This window comes from Salmo trutta, chromosome 18 (genome assembly GCF_901001165.1).
Source record: "Salmo trutta chromosome 18, fSalTru1.1, whole genome shotgun sequence".
Taxonomy (NCBI): Eukaryota; Metazoa; Chordata; class Actinopteri; order Salmoniformes; family Salmonidae; genus Salmo; species Salmo trutta.
In genome coordinates this window covers 35174212-35187253 of record NC_042974.1, presented here as the reverse complement: position 1 = coordinate 35187253, position 13042 = coordinate 35174212, and the positions used below count along the sequence as shown (strand labels likewise).

Below are 13042 nucleotides of genomic sequence, written 5' to 3'. Positions count from 1 at the left end.
GAGAGAATTAACATGACTTTCTAGTAAGACGTGTAAAAGCAACAGATACCATTAATAAGTGGCTAGATGCGTCTTATATGGTAAGCTACCGAGTGGCTAGGACAGGCAAGCCCCATACTATTGTGGAGGACTTAATTCTTCCTGCTGCCGCGGATATGGCTGGGACAATGCTGGGGGAAAAGGCCAAAAAAAACTATACAGCCAATGCCTTCATCAAACAACTGTAACGGTCGTGTGAAGGAGAAGTGGACCAAAGTGCAGCGTGGTAAGTGCTCATGATTCTTTATAATCACAAGACACTCAAACAAAATAACAAAAGACGAAAACGTACAGTTCTGTCAGACAACAGAGGCTAAACAGAAAACAACCTCCCACAAACACAGGAAGAAAACAGGCTACCTAAGTACCGTATGATTCCCAATCAGAGACAACGATAGACAGCTGCCTCTGATTGGGAACCACACTCGGCCCAAAAACAAAGAAACAAAAAAACATAGATTTTTTTCCCACCCAAGTCACACCCTGACCTAACCAAACATAGAGAATAATGAGCATCTCTACGGTCAGGGCGTGACAACAACACTGTTTCATGATGCATCAGTGACATGGCAGGAGATGTTTGAAACAGTTACTGCTTCGCATACAAGCCAGTGAATCATATGCGTTACAGCTGGATGAGTCAACAGACGTGGTGGGCCTGGCACAGCTCCTGATATATGTCCGTTACGTTTATGGGGGGTCAATTAAGGAAGACATCCTCTTCTGCAAACCCCTGGAAACCAGTACAACAGAAGAGGATATTTTTAAAGTACTGGACAGCTTTGTGACATCAAATGGACTTTGGTGGTCAAGATGTGTTCGTATCTGTACTGATGGCGCAAAAGCCATGACAGGGAGACATACTGCAGTGGAGTGGTAACGTGTGTGCATGCATTTGCTCCCGTCGCCACTTGGGTACACTGCAGCATCCACCGAGAGGCTCTTGTTGCCAAGGGAATGCCTGACAGCTTGAAAGACGTTTTGGATACTACAGTGAAAATGGTTAACTTTGTTTTTTAATTGAGAAATTAGTTTAAAGTTTTCTTTACTGACCATAATTTTCACTTGTCTGACCGCTTGCATGATGACGAGTTTCTCACATGACTGGCCTATCTGGGTGATGTCTTTTCTCGCCTGAATGATCTGAATCTAGGATTACAGGGACACTCCGCAACTATATTCAATGTGCGGGACAAAATTGAGGCTATGATTAAGAAGTCGGAGCTCTTCTCTGTCTGCAGTAACAAGGACAACACACAGGTCTTTCCATCATTGTATAATTTTTGTGTGCAATAAACTCAAGCTTCCGAACAATGTTAAATGTGATATAGTGAAGCACCTGAGTGAGTTGGGTGCGCAATTACGCAGGTACTTTCCCAAATCGGATGACACAAACACCTGGATTCGTTATCCCTTTCATGTCCTGCCTCCAGTCCACTTACCAATATCTGAACAAGAGAGCCTCATCGAAATTGCGTTTATGTGAAAATGTAATTTAATCAGAAGCCACTGACAATTTCTGGATAGGGCTGCGCTCAGTGTTCCTTGCCTTGGCAAATCATGCTGTTAAGACACTGATGCCCTTTGCTACCACGTACCTATGTGAGAGTGGATTCTCAGCCCTCACTAGCATGAAAACTAAATACAGGCATAGACTGTGTGGAAAATGATTTAAGACTGAGACTCTCCAATACAACCCAACATTGCAGAGTTATGTGCATCCTTTCAAGCACACCCTTCTCATTAACCTGTGGTGAGTTATTCACAATTGTTGATGAACAAATAAAGTTTTATATGTAAGATGGCTAAATAAAGAGCAAAATTATTGATTATTATTATTTATGCCCTGGTCCTATAAGAGCTCTTTGTCACTTCCCACGAGCCGGGTTGTGACAAAAACTCACACTCATTCCTATGTTTAATAAATGTATTGTATAGTGTACATTGGAACTGACCCTGGTGCTAGAGGGGGTACGCAGCTGGAGGTTGAATGTTTGAAGGGGTACAGGACTATAAAATGTTTGGGAACCACTGTCCTAGTTGATCTGGACATTTCTGACAAGTTATAAATAACTCTAAGGTAGGCTATGACTGAGATGACAAAAGGAAAACTCATGATGATACCAATTTCAAAAGTTCACCTCATACAGTATACTATTATAACTTTCCAGAGTAAGTTGAAAGCTGGACTAAGTTCCCAAAAATAAATACAAACATTATTTATTTATTTTTTGGGGTGGGGACCCACGCGACCCCCTGCCGACACCTCGCGCCATCGTAGAGTCCACGCCCCACAGCTTAGGAACCACTGATTTAGACCATGTAGAACCTTGCACAACCTGAATGACATGATAAAGATGCATGCTAGCAACCGAAAAATACTAGGATCATAATCGTATCCAGAAAATTGCCCATATCCTTTATGATACTCGTTTTGTCCGACTACTCGGCACACCCCTACTTTTGTCTCTTTTGTTGTACCGCACCACGACATTACACTTTAAAGTTAGTATGGGAATTCACCACCAAACCAGAAGATGCATCAAAACAGCCTGGTGTCATAGGCTAGACGTAACTTAGTAAATGTAAATCCGGAACACTCAAATTAGTATGATATGTTATGTTTGGTATGGTAACATAAGACAGAAGGTTACTTAATATCAGTCGCAATCTGTCTTTTATATACAAGTACATTAGAGTTTCTAGTTTGAGAAACAGATGCCTCACAAGTCCTCAACTGACAGCTTCATTAAATAGTACATGCAAAACACCAGTCTCAACGTCAACCTGAAGAGGCGACTCCGGGATGCTGGCCTACTAGGCAGAGCTCCTCTGTCCAGTGTCTGTGTTCTTTTGCCCATCTTAATCATTTATTTTTATTGGCCAGTCTGAGATATGGCTTTTTCTTTGCAACTCTGCCTCGAAGGCCAGCATCCCAGAGTCGCCTCAGACCACTGTTGACATTGAGACTGGTGTTTCGCGGGCACTATTTAATGAAGCAGCCAGTTAAGGACTTGTGAGGCATCTGTTTCTCAAACTAGACACTCTAATGTACTTGTCCTCTTGCTCAGTTGTGCACCGGGGCCTCCCACTCCTCTTCCTATTCTGGTTATAGCCAGTTTGCGCTGTTCTGTGAAGAGAGTAGTAGACAGCGTTGTACGAGATCTTCAGTTTCTTGCCAATTTCTCACATGGAATAGCCTTCATTTCTCAGAACAATAGACTGACGAGTTTCTAGGTCTTTGTTTCTAGGCATTTTGTGCCTGTAATCGAACCCACAAATACTGATGTTCCAGATACTCAACTAGTCTAAAGAAGGCCAGTTTTATTGCTTCTTTAATCAGAACACAGTTTTCAGCTGTGCTAACATAACTGCAAAAGTGTTTTCTAATGATCAATTAGCCTTTTAAAATAATAAACCTGGATTAGCTAACACAACGTGCCATTGGAACACAGGAGTGATGGTTGCTGTTAATGGGCCTCTGTTCGCCTACGTAGATATTCCATTAAAAATCAACCGTTTCCAGCTACAATAGTCATTTACAACATTAACAATGTCTACACTGTATTTCTGATCAATTTGATGTTATTTTAAATGGACAAAAAATGTGCTTTTCTTTCAAAAACAAGGACATTTCTAAGTGAGCCCAAACTTTTGAACGTTAGTGTATGTGTAGGTAGGGGTAAAGGGACTATGCATAGATAATAAACAGTGGGTAGCAGCAGCATAAAAAAGGGGTCAATGCAAATAGTCTGGGTAGCCATTTGATTAACTGTTTAACAGTCTTATGGCTTGGGGGTAGAAGCTGTTAAGGAGCCTTTTGGACTTAGACTCGGCACTCCGGTATCGCTTGCCGTGCAGTAGCAGAGAGAACAGCCTATGACTAGGGTGGCTGGAGTCTTTGACAATTTTTAGGAACTTCCTCTGACACCGCATGGCATAGAGGTCCTGGATTTTATTTTATTTTTAATTTAACCTTAATTTAACTAGGCAAGTCAGTTAAGAACACATTCTTATTTACAATGACAGCCTACACCGGCCAAACCTGGATGACACTGGGCCAATCACGTCCAGTTGTGGTACAGCCTGGATTCGAACCAGGGTGTCTGTAGTGATGCCTCTAGTGCTGAGATGTAGTGCCTTAGATCGCTGCGCCACTCGGGAGCAGATGGCAGGAAACTTGGCCCCAGTGATGTACTGGGCTGTACGCACTACCCTCTGTAGCGGCTTGCGGTTGGATGCCGAGCAGTTGCCATACCAAGCGGTGATGCAACCATTCAGGATTCTCTCGATAGGCATTGTCGTACCCTCTTCACGACTGTCTTAGTGTGTTTGGACAGTGATAGTTTGTTAGTGATGTGGACGGCAAGGATCTTGAAGTTCTCGACCCACTCCACTACAGCCCCATTGATGTGAATCGGGGCGTGCTCGGACCACTTTTTCCTGTAGTACACGATCAGCTCTTTTGTCTTGCTCATGTTGAACGCAAGGTTGTTGTCCTGGCACCACACTGCCATGTCTCTGACCTCCTCCCTGTAGGCTGTCTCATCGTTGTCGGTGATCAGTCCTACCACCGTTGTGTCGTCAATAAACTTAATGATGGTCTTGGAGTCGTTCGTGGCCATGCAGTCATGGTGAACAGGGAGTTCAGGAGGGGACGAGCACACACCCCTGAGGGCCCCCATATTTAAGATCAGTGTGGCAGATGTGTTGTTGCCTACCTTTCCACCTGGGGTCGGTCTGGCGGATGTCAAGGATCCAGTTGCAGAGGGAGGTATTTATGGTGTTGAACGCTGAGCTGTGGTCCACGAACAGCATTCTTACATAGGTGTTCCTTTTGTCCAGATGGGAAAGGGCAGTGTGGAGTGCAATGGAGATTGCGTCATCTGTGGATATGTTGGGGCGGTATGCGAATTGTAGTGGGTCTAGGGTGTCTGGGATGATGCTGTTGATGTGAGACATGACGAGCCTTTCAAAGCCCTTCATGCCTACAGACGTGAGTACTACGGAGCGGTCGTCATTTAGGCAGGCTACCTTGGTGTTCTTGGGCACAAGGACTATGATGGTCTGCTTGAATACGTGTCCTGGTAATCTGTTTGGCCCTGCTTGGTTCAGTGTTGCTTGCCTCGAAGAAACCATAGAAGGAATTTAGCTCGTCTGGTAGGCTCGCTTCACTGGCCAGCTCGCGGCTGGGTTTCCCTTTCGTAATCCGTAATAGTTTGCAAGCCCTGCCACATCCGTCTAGGGCGGGGGTCGGCAACCTGCGGCTCTAGAGCCGCATGCGGCTCTTTAGCGCCGCCCTAGTGGCTCCCTGGAGCTTTTTCAAAAATATGAAAATGGAAAAATATGGTGTGAATATATTTTTGGTTTTAATATAATTTATTATACAATGCTGTAAAAATGTGTATAATAAATATTTAATTTCAACATTTCTGTCAACGAAGATTTACGTCATAGCCTGCGACACACGTTTCTTTCAGCTCGGCGTAGTGCCAGACAGGTGGCTGTTGCAAACAAACCGGCGGGTGTGTCATGGGCCATGGATCCCAAAGGGAAAAAGAGAAAGATAGCTGAGGAGAACAGAGGATTCCACAGTTCTTGGACCGAATCATTTGCTTTCATTGCCAATGCGGAAGGACTGCCTGCATGTTTGCTTTGTAATGAGAAGTTGTCAAATAACAAAAAGAGTAACGTGGAAATACATTTCCATTCTTCCTGACAGTTATAGGAACATGAAGAAATATGCATTTGGAGTATTATCCATCTTTGGATCAACATACCTGTGCGAGCAGATATTCTCAAACATGAACTACATAAAATCCAAATACCGCACCCGCCTCACAGATGAGAGCTTGCAGTCCTGCGTGAAGATTAAAGTTACATCTTACATGCCCGATGTTGAGAAGCTGTCCAGTGATGTCCGAAAACAGAAGTCACATTAAACGGGTGAGAACACAATCCTGTCATAGGCACATATTTAGTAACAAAGTGGCTGTTTTTATAAAGTGATTTCTGATTTTTGTCAGTATATATTTGGAATGACACATAGGGATATTATTGTGTTTTGTTGCTCAGGTCCGAGGATGGCTGCATTGTATTGTGCGTGTCAAAAGAGAAGAGGGTGCTGCTGCACATTTGCAGAAAACTAAAGAGAAGAGGATAATGCACAGAAATCGAACTTAAACTGTATTATTTTAATTTTATATACTTTACCTTTTCAAAAGGCTGCTGTTTTATTGCACTCTGTCTGTTGCCCAGATAAGGGGGAAAAGAGAAGAGGATTGTATCGTTTTATTGAGGATTGAAAAGGACTGCATTTTATTTCCATGGGGAGGTCTGACATTACAGGAGGCCTATTATGCACGTTGCACATTTTGTTGTTGTTTTTTCGAATCCTAAAATAAAAATGACATCAAAAATCTGATTTCTGTATTGTATTTCTATCATTTCATCAATGCAACGAAACATAATACTTTAATATTATAATGGAAGTTAAACTTAAAGCACCATCGTACAGCAGAGTAGTCACGTGGTGCGTCATTCTCTCCAGGATGCGCTGCAGGTAAAATAAACGTTTAATCATGAATGCTCATTATGTATTTGTAGCCTACTTATCATTTTGATAGTAGGCTAATATAGACACTTACAGCATGTGTTGCCTTCATTATAAGGCTTATATAAGGCTTTTAATTTTTTGCGGCTCCAGACAGATTTGTTTTTTGTTTTTTTGGTCCAATATGGCTCTTTCAACATTTTGGGTTGCCGACCCCTGGTCTAGGGTTTACAGAGAATGGTGTAACAAACAAAAAACATCCAGCCAGTGGCAGTCCTGTGGGCAAAAACAGCTTGATGATGAGAGAGAGTGGAAGGAGAATGGCAAGAATCATGCAAGCCAATAGACGGGCCACAAGCAAACAAATAACCGTGCAGTACAACAGTGGTGCGCAGAATGACATCTCGGAACTCACAACTCATCGATCCTTGTCACGGATGGGCTATTGCAGCAGACGACCACACTAGGTTCCATTCCTATCAGCTAAAAACAAGAAGAAGTGGCTACAGTGGGCACGCCATCACCAACACTGGAAAATTGAGGAACGGAAAAACATTCCTGCTGTGTCATGCTGATGGCAGAGTCAGGATTTGGCATAAGCAGCATGTGTCCATGGACCCATCCTGCCTGGTTCAGATTGGTGTCGGTGGTGTACTGGTGTGGGGAATGCTTTCCTGGCACACGTTAGGTCCCTTGATGCCAATTGAGCAGCAAACTTTTACAACACCTCCAGGCTGTTCTGGAGGCAAAGGGGAGTCCGACACGGTATATTTCCTTATACATCCTGTTTTGTGTGCTTGTTCTTTTACCAGTTACAGCAGGAATGTCTACCAATGGCCTGCCCATATTTTTGTGAGAAAATACACTGTTCACTCAAAACATTTATAAAGTATAAATAGCACTCACTTTAGATTTGGGACTGCACAAAGACTTTACTAATGATTAGTAAATGCTTTATTAATGTGGGGGTAATGATTAATAAATGGTGAACACAATTTATAAATGTCTTATAATTGGTTTATTACAGACTCTTAAAATAAAGTGTTAACCATCCTAGTTGTGAATGAATAAACACTTTGTATATTAGACAAAGAAGAAAAACACTAGATAAATGCCTTATGGATGAACATTGGCTTATGTAATATCTTAGAACAGCCTAACTACAGTAAGGAAAAAAAGTATTTGGTCCCCTGCTGATTTTGTACGTTTGCCCACTGACAAAGAAATTATCAGTCTATAATTTTAATGGTAGGTTTATTTGAACAGTGAGAGACAGAATAACAACAAAGAAATCCAGAGAAATGCATGTCAAAAATGTTAGAAATTGATTTGCATTTCAATGAGGGAAATAAGTACTTGACCCCCTCTCAATAAGAAAGATTTCTGGCTCCCAGGTGTCTTTTATACAGGTAACGAGCTGAGATTAGGAGCACACTCTTAACTTCTCTAGAGTAGGGGGCAGTATTTTGACATCCGGATGAAAGGCGTGCCCGTAGTAAACTGCCTGCTACTCAGGATCAGAAGGTAGGATATGCATATTATTAGTAGATTTGGATAGAAAACACTCTGAGGTTTTCGAAAACTGTTTGAATGATGTCTGTGAGTATAACAGAACTCATATGGCAGGCAAAAACCTGAGAAAAATCCAACCAGGAAGTGTGGAAATCTGAGGTTTGTAGTTTTTCAAGTGATTGCCGATACAGTATACAGTGACTTAGGGTTCATTTTGCACTTCCTAAGGCTTCCACTAGATGTCAACAGTCTTTAGAATGTTGTTTCATGCTTCTACTGTGAATAGGGAGAGAATAAGAGCTCTTGGAAGTAGATGACTGAGAAAATGACATGAGCTCAGAGGTGCGCACTCACATGAGAGTTAGCTGTGTTCCTTTTCTTTTTTGAAGACATTGGAATTGTCCGGTTGGAATATTACTGAAGATTTATGATAAAAACATCCTGAAGATTGATGCTATACATCGTTTGACATGTTTCTACAAACGTAAATATAACTTTTTTTGACTTTTCCTTGTGACATTTTGCGCGTGCTTCCTGCATTTGGAGTAGTGGATTAATCGCGCAAACAAAAGGGAGGTATTTGGACATAAATTATGGACTTTATCGAACAAAACAAACATTTATTCTGGAACTGGGATTCCAGAGAGTGCATTCCGATGAAAATCATCAAAGGTAAGTGAATATTTATAATGTAATTTTTGTCATTTCTGTTGACTCCAAAATGGCGGGTATCTGTATGGCTTGTTTTGATATCTGAGCGCTGTACTCAGATTATTGAAAATTTGCTTTCGCCATAAAGCTTTTTTGAAATCTGCGGTTGCATTAAGGAGAAGTGTATCTATAATTCTTTGAATAACTGTTGAATATTTTATCAACGTTTATGATGAGTATTTCTGTAAATGGATGTGCTCATTCACCGGAAGTTTTGGGAGGCAAAACATTTCTGAACATTACACGCCAATGTAAAATGGGGGTTTTGGATATAAATATGAACTTTATCGAGCAAAACATACATGTATTGTGTAACATGAAGTCCTATGAGTGCCATCTGATGAAGATCATCAAAGGTTAGTGATTCATTTTAGCTTTATTTCTGTTTTTTGTGACGCCTCTCCTTGCTTGGAAAATGGCTGTGTGGTTTTTCTTGTCTAGGCGCTGTCCTAACATAATCTAATGTTATGCTTTCGCCGTAAAGCCTTTTTGAAATCAGACAATGTGGTTGGATTAACGAGAAGTGTATCTTTACAATGGGATATAATAGTTGTATGTTTGAGAAATTTGAATTATGAGATTTTTGTTGTTTTGAATTTGCCGCCCTGCTATTTAACTGGCTGTTGAATAGTGTGTCCTGCAGGTGGGACGGTAGAGTCCCACATACCCCAGAGAGGTTAAAGGGAGTGCTCCTAATCTCAGTTTGTTACCTGTATAAAAGAAACCTGTCCAGAGAAGCAATCAATCAATCAGATTCCAAACTCTCCACCATGGCCAAGACCAAATAGCTCTCCAAGGATGTCAGGGACAAGATTGTAGACCTACACAAGGCTGGAATGGGCTACAAGACCATCGCCAAGCAGCTTGGTGAGAAGGTGACAACAGTTGGTGCGATTATTCGCAAATGGAAGAAACACAAAAGAACTGTCAACTTCCACTCGGCCTGGGGCTCCATGCAAGATCTCACCTCGTGGAGTTGCAATGATCATGAGAACGGTGAGGAATCAGCCCAGAACTACACGGGAGGATCTTTTCAATGATCTCAAGGTAGCTGGGACCATAGTCACCAAGAAAACAATTGGTAACACACTACGCTGTGAAGGACTGAAATCCTGTAGCGCCCGCAAGGTCCCCCTGCTCAAGAATACATATACATGCCCGTCTGAAGTTTGCCAATGAACATCTGAATGATTCAGAGGACAACTGGGTGAAAGTGTTGTGGTCAGATGAGACCAAAATGGAGCTCTTTGGCATCAACTCAACTCGCCATGTTTGGAGGAGGAGGAATGCTGCCTATGACCCCAAGAACACCATCCCCACCCTCAAACATGGAGCCCTGTGGCTCAGTTGGTAGAGCATGGTGTTTGCAACGCCAGCATGGTGTGTGCAACGCCAGGGTTGTGGGTTTGATTCCCACGGGGGACCAGTACAGGGAAAAAATTTACGAAATGTATGCATTCACTACTGTAAGTCGCTCTGGATAAGAGTGTCTGCTAAATGACGAAAATGTAAAATGAAACATTATGCTTTGGGGGTGTTTTTCTGCTAAGGGGACAGGACAACTTCACCGCATCAAAGGGACGATGGACGGGGCCATGTACCGTCAAATCTTGGGTGAGAATATCCTTCCCTCAGCCAGGGCATTGAAAATGGATCGTGGATGGGTATTCCAGCATGACAATGACCCAAAACACACGGCCAAGGCAACAAAGGAGTGGCTCAAGAAGAAGCACATTAAGGTCCTGGAGTGGCCTAGCCAGTCTCCAGACCTTAATTCCATAGAAAATCTGTGGAGGGAGCTGAAGTTTCGAGTTGCCAAACGTCAGCCTCGAAACCTTAATGACTTGGAGAAGATCTGCAAAGAGTGGGACAAAATCCCTCCTGAGATGTGTGCAAACCTGGTGGCCAACTACAAGAAACATCTGGCCTCTGTGATTGCCAACAAGGGTTTTGCCACCAAGTACTAAGTCATGTTTTGCAGAGGGGTCAAATACTTATTTCCTTCATTAAAATGAATATCAATTTATAACATTTTTTACATAATTTTTTCTGGATTTTTTTGTTGTTATTCTGTCTCTCACTGTTCAAATAAACCTACCATTAAACTTATAGACTGATCATTTCTTTGTCAGTGGGCAAACGTACAAAATCAGCAGGGGATCAAATACCTTTTTCCCCTCACTGTACATATTTCAAATTAGTGCATTTCAAGTGTTCCCCCCTGCCCACTTTAGATAAGTGTTTAAATATTAGATTGCATATAATTCAATAGAAGAAAACAGAGAGAAAAAAGGAGAGAGAGAGACTGCCAGTTCCTTAATGTTTAGACTGTAGCCAATGGCTACATTAAGGACCTAGCAGTCTCTTTTTTCCCTCTCTCTCTGTTTTCTTCTACTGAATTCAAAATACAGTACAACATTCTGTGTTTGTCAACGAAGAATGCCGGGACTAGTGTTGTGCTTCGTTTGACAGTGCCGTGTGCATATACGTATATTTCTGCCAGGAAGTGACAGGCCTTTCAGCGAATGAAATAAGTGTGAGATAGGAGGGACTTTCCAGGCTTCAGTGCAGCGGCAATATAATGTAATCCAACACCATAGTCACTTGTTACTACAGATCATAAACTCACTCGCAGGGTTAAAGAAACTGAGACTCAGAACACTCAAAACATTTATAAAGTATAAATAGAACTTTAGATTTGGGACTGCACAAAGATTTTACTAATGATTAGTAAATGCTTTATTAATGTGGGAGTAATTATTAATAAATGGTGAACACAATTTATAAATGTCTTATAATTGGTTTATTACAGTCTCTTAAAATAAAGTGTTAACCATCCTAGTTGTGAATGAATAAACACTTTGTATATTAGACAAAGAAGAAAAACACTACATAAATGCCTTATAGATGAACATTGGCTTATATAATATCTTAGCGAATAAACATTGATAAAACAAATACATAGACAGTCCGCGAATTGACCTTTATTGTAATACACGATGACTTGTGTTTAGTAAAAAGCACTGTATAAATGTCTAGTTGATGGCTATTGCCTTACCTATGTTTTATAATAGCCAATCTAAAGACTTGTTATTGCAAGTGTACCACAGCAGATGATCTGTCATTTCTCACAGACACAGCACTCGGCCCAACAGAACCAGAACTTTTACTAAATAAATGTGTTAATTTCATACATTTAGCAACGTTTGCCTCAAGATCTTTTTTGGTCTCTAACTTTTTCAGCAGCACCCTTCTGTTTTTCTGTTTTGACTGAGTGACTGACAGAGTCAGAGCGGGTCTCACTCTCTCTGATGAAGTGTGCTTGACTTTGAATATGAATTTGTGCCACCTCAGTCAATTAGAAAAGCGGGCTGCCAAAAGTGCTGTTATTTAGGTCAGAGGTCACCATGTGGGAGAAGTTGGAGCTCAAGGATGATCGACAAGTTTCCCACTAGTAATTACCAGTTGGTGGGCCATTCAAATGGATTTTTCGCAGTCACATGTGGTAAACAGAGAGAATGAGAGAATTATATACAGAGAGAATTATATACTCTCACACCTTGATCTGTTTCACCTGTCTTTGTGCTTGTCTCCACCCCTTCCAGGTGTCACCCATCTTCCCCTTTATCCCCTGGGTATTTAAACCTGTGTTTTCTGTCTGTCTGTGAGTTTGTCTTGTATGTTCCAAGTCAACCAGCGTGGTTTTCCCCGTGCTCCTGCCTTTTCTATTCTCTTTTGCTAGTCCTCCCGGTTTTGACCCTTGCCTGTTTTCTGGACTCTGTACCCGCCTGCCTGACCATTCTGCCTGCCCTGACCTCGGGCCTGCCTGCCACACTCTACCTCCTGGACTCTGAACTGGTTTTGACCTTTTGCCTGTCCACGAACATTCTCTTGCCTACTCCTTTTGGATTATTAATAAATATCAAAGGCTCAAACCATCTGCCACCTGTGTCTGCACCTGGGTCTCGCCTTGTGCCCTTATATATACTGAGTGTACAAAATATAATATTGAGTTGCAACCCCTTTTGCCCTCAGCACACATTCAATTCATCAGTGCATGGACTCTACAAGGTGTTAAAAGCATTCCACAGGGCTGCTGGCCCATGTAGACTCCAATGGAGTCATGTCAAGTTGGGTGGTGGACTATTCTTGATACACACGGGCAACTGTTGAGTGTGAAAAACCCAGCAGCGTTGCTGTTCTTGACACACTCAAACCGGTGCACCT

The 13042-nt window shown here is 42.0% G+C and overlaps 1 long non-coding RNA gene across 1 annotated transcript; it reads left to right on the top strand.

The window, feature by feature from the left end:
* Positions 1–5947: 5947 nt before the first annotated feature.
* On the top strand, positions 5948–6463 carry LOC115152646 (uncharacterized). The gene is made up of 2 exons (XR_003867547.1): positions 5948–5985; positions 6115–6463. It is a non-coding gene; the product is annotated as an uncharacterized LOC115152646 (long non-coding RNA).
* Positions 6464–13042: the final 6579 nt, after the last annotated feature.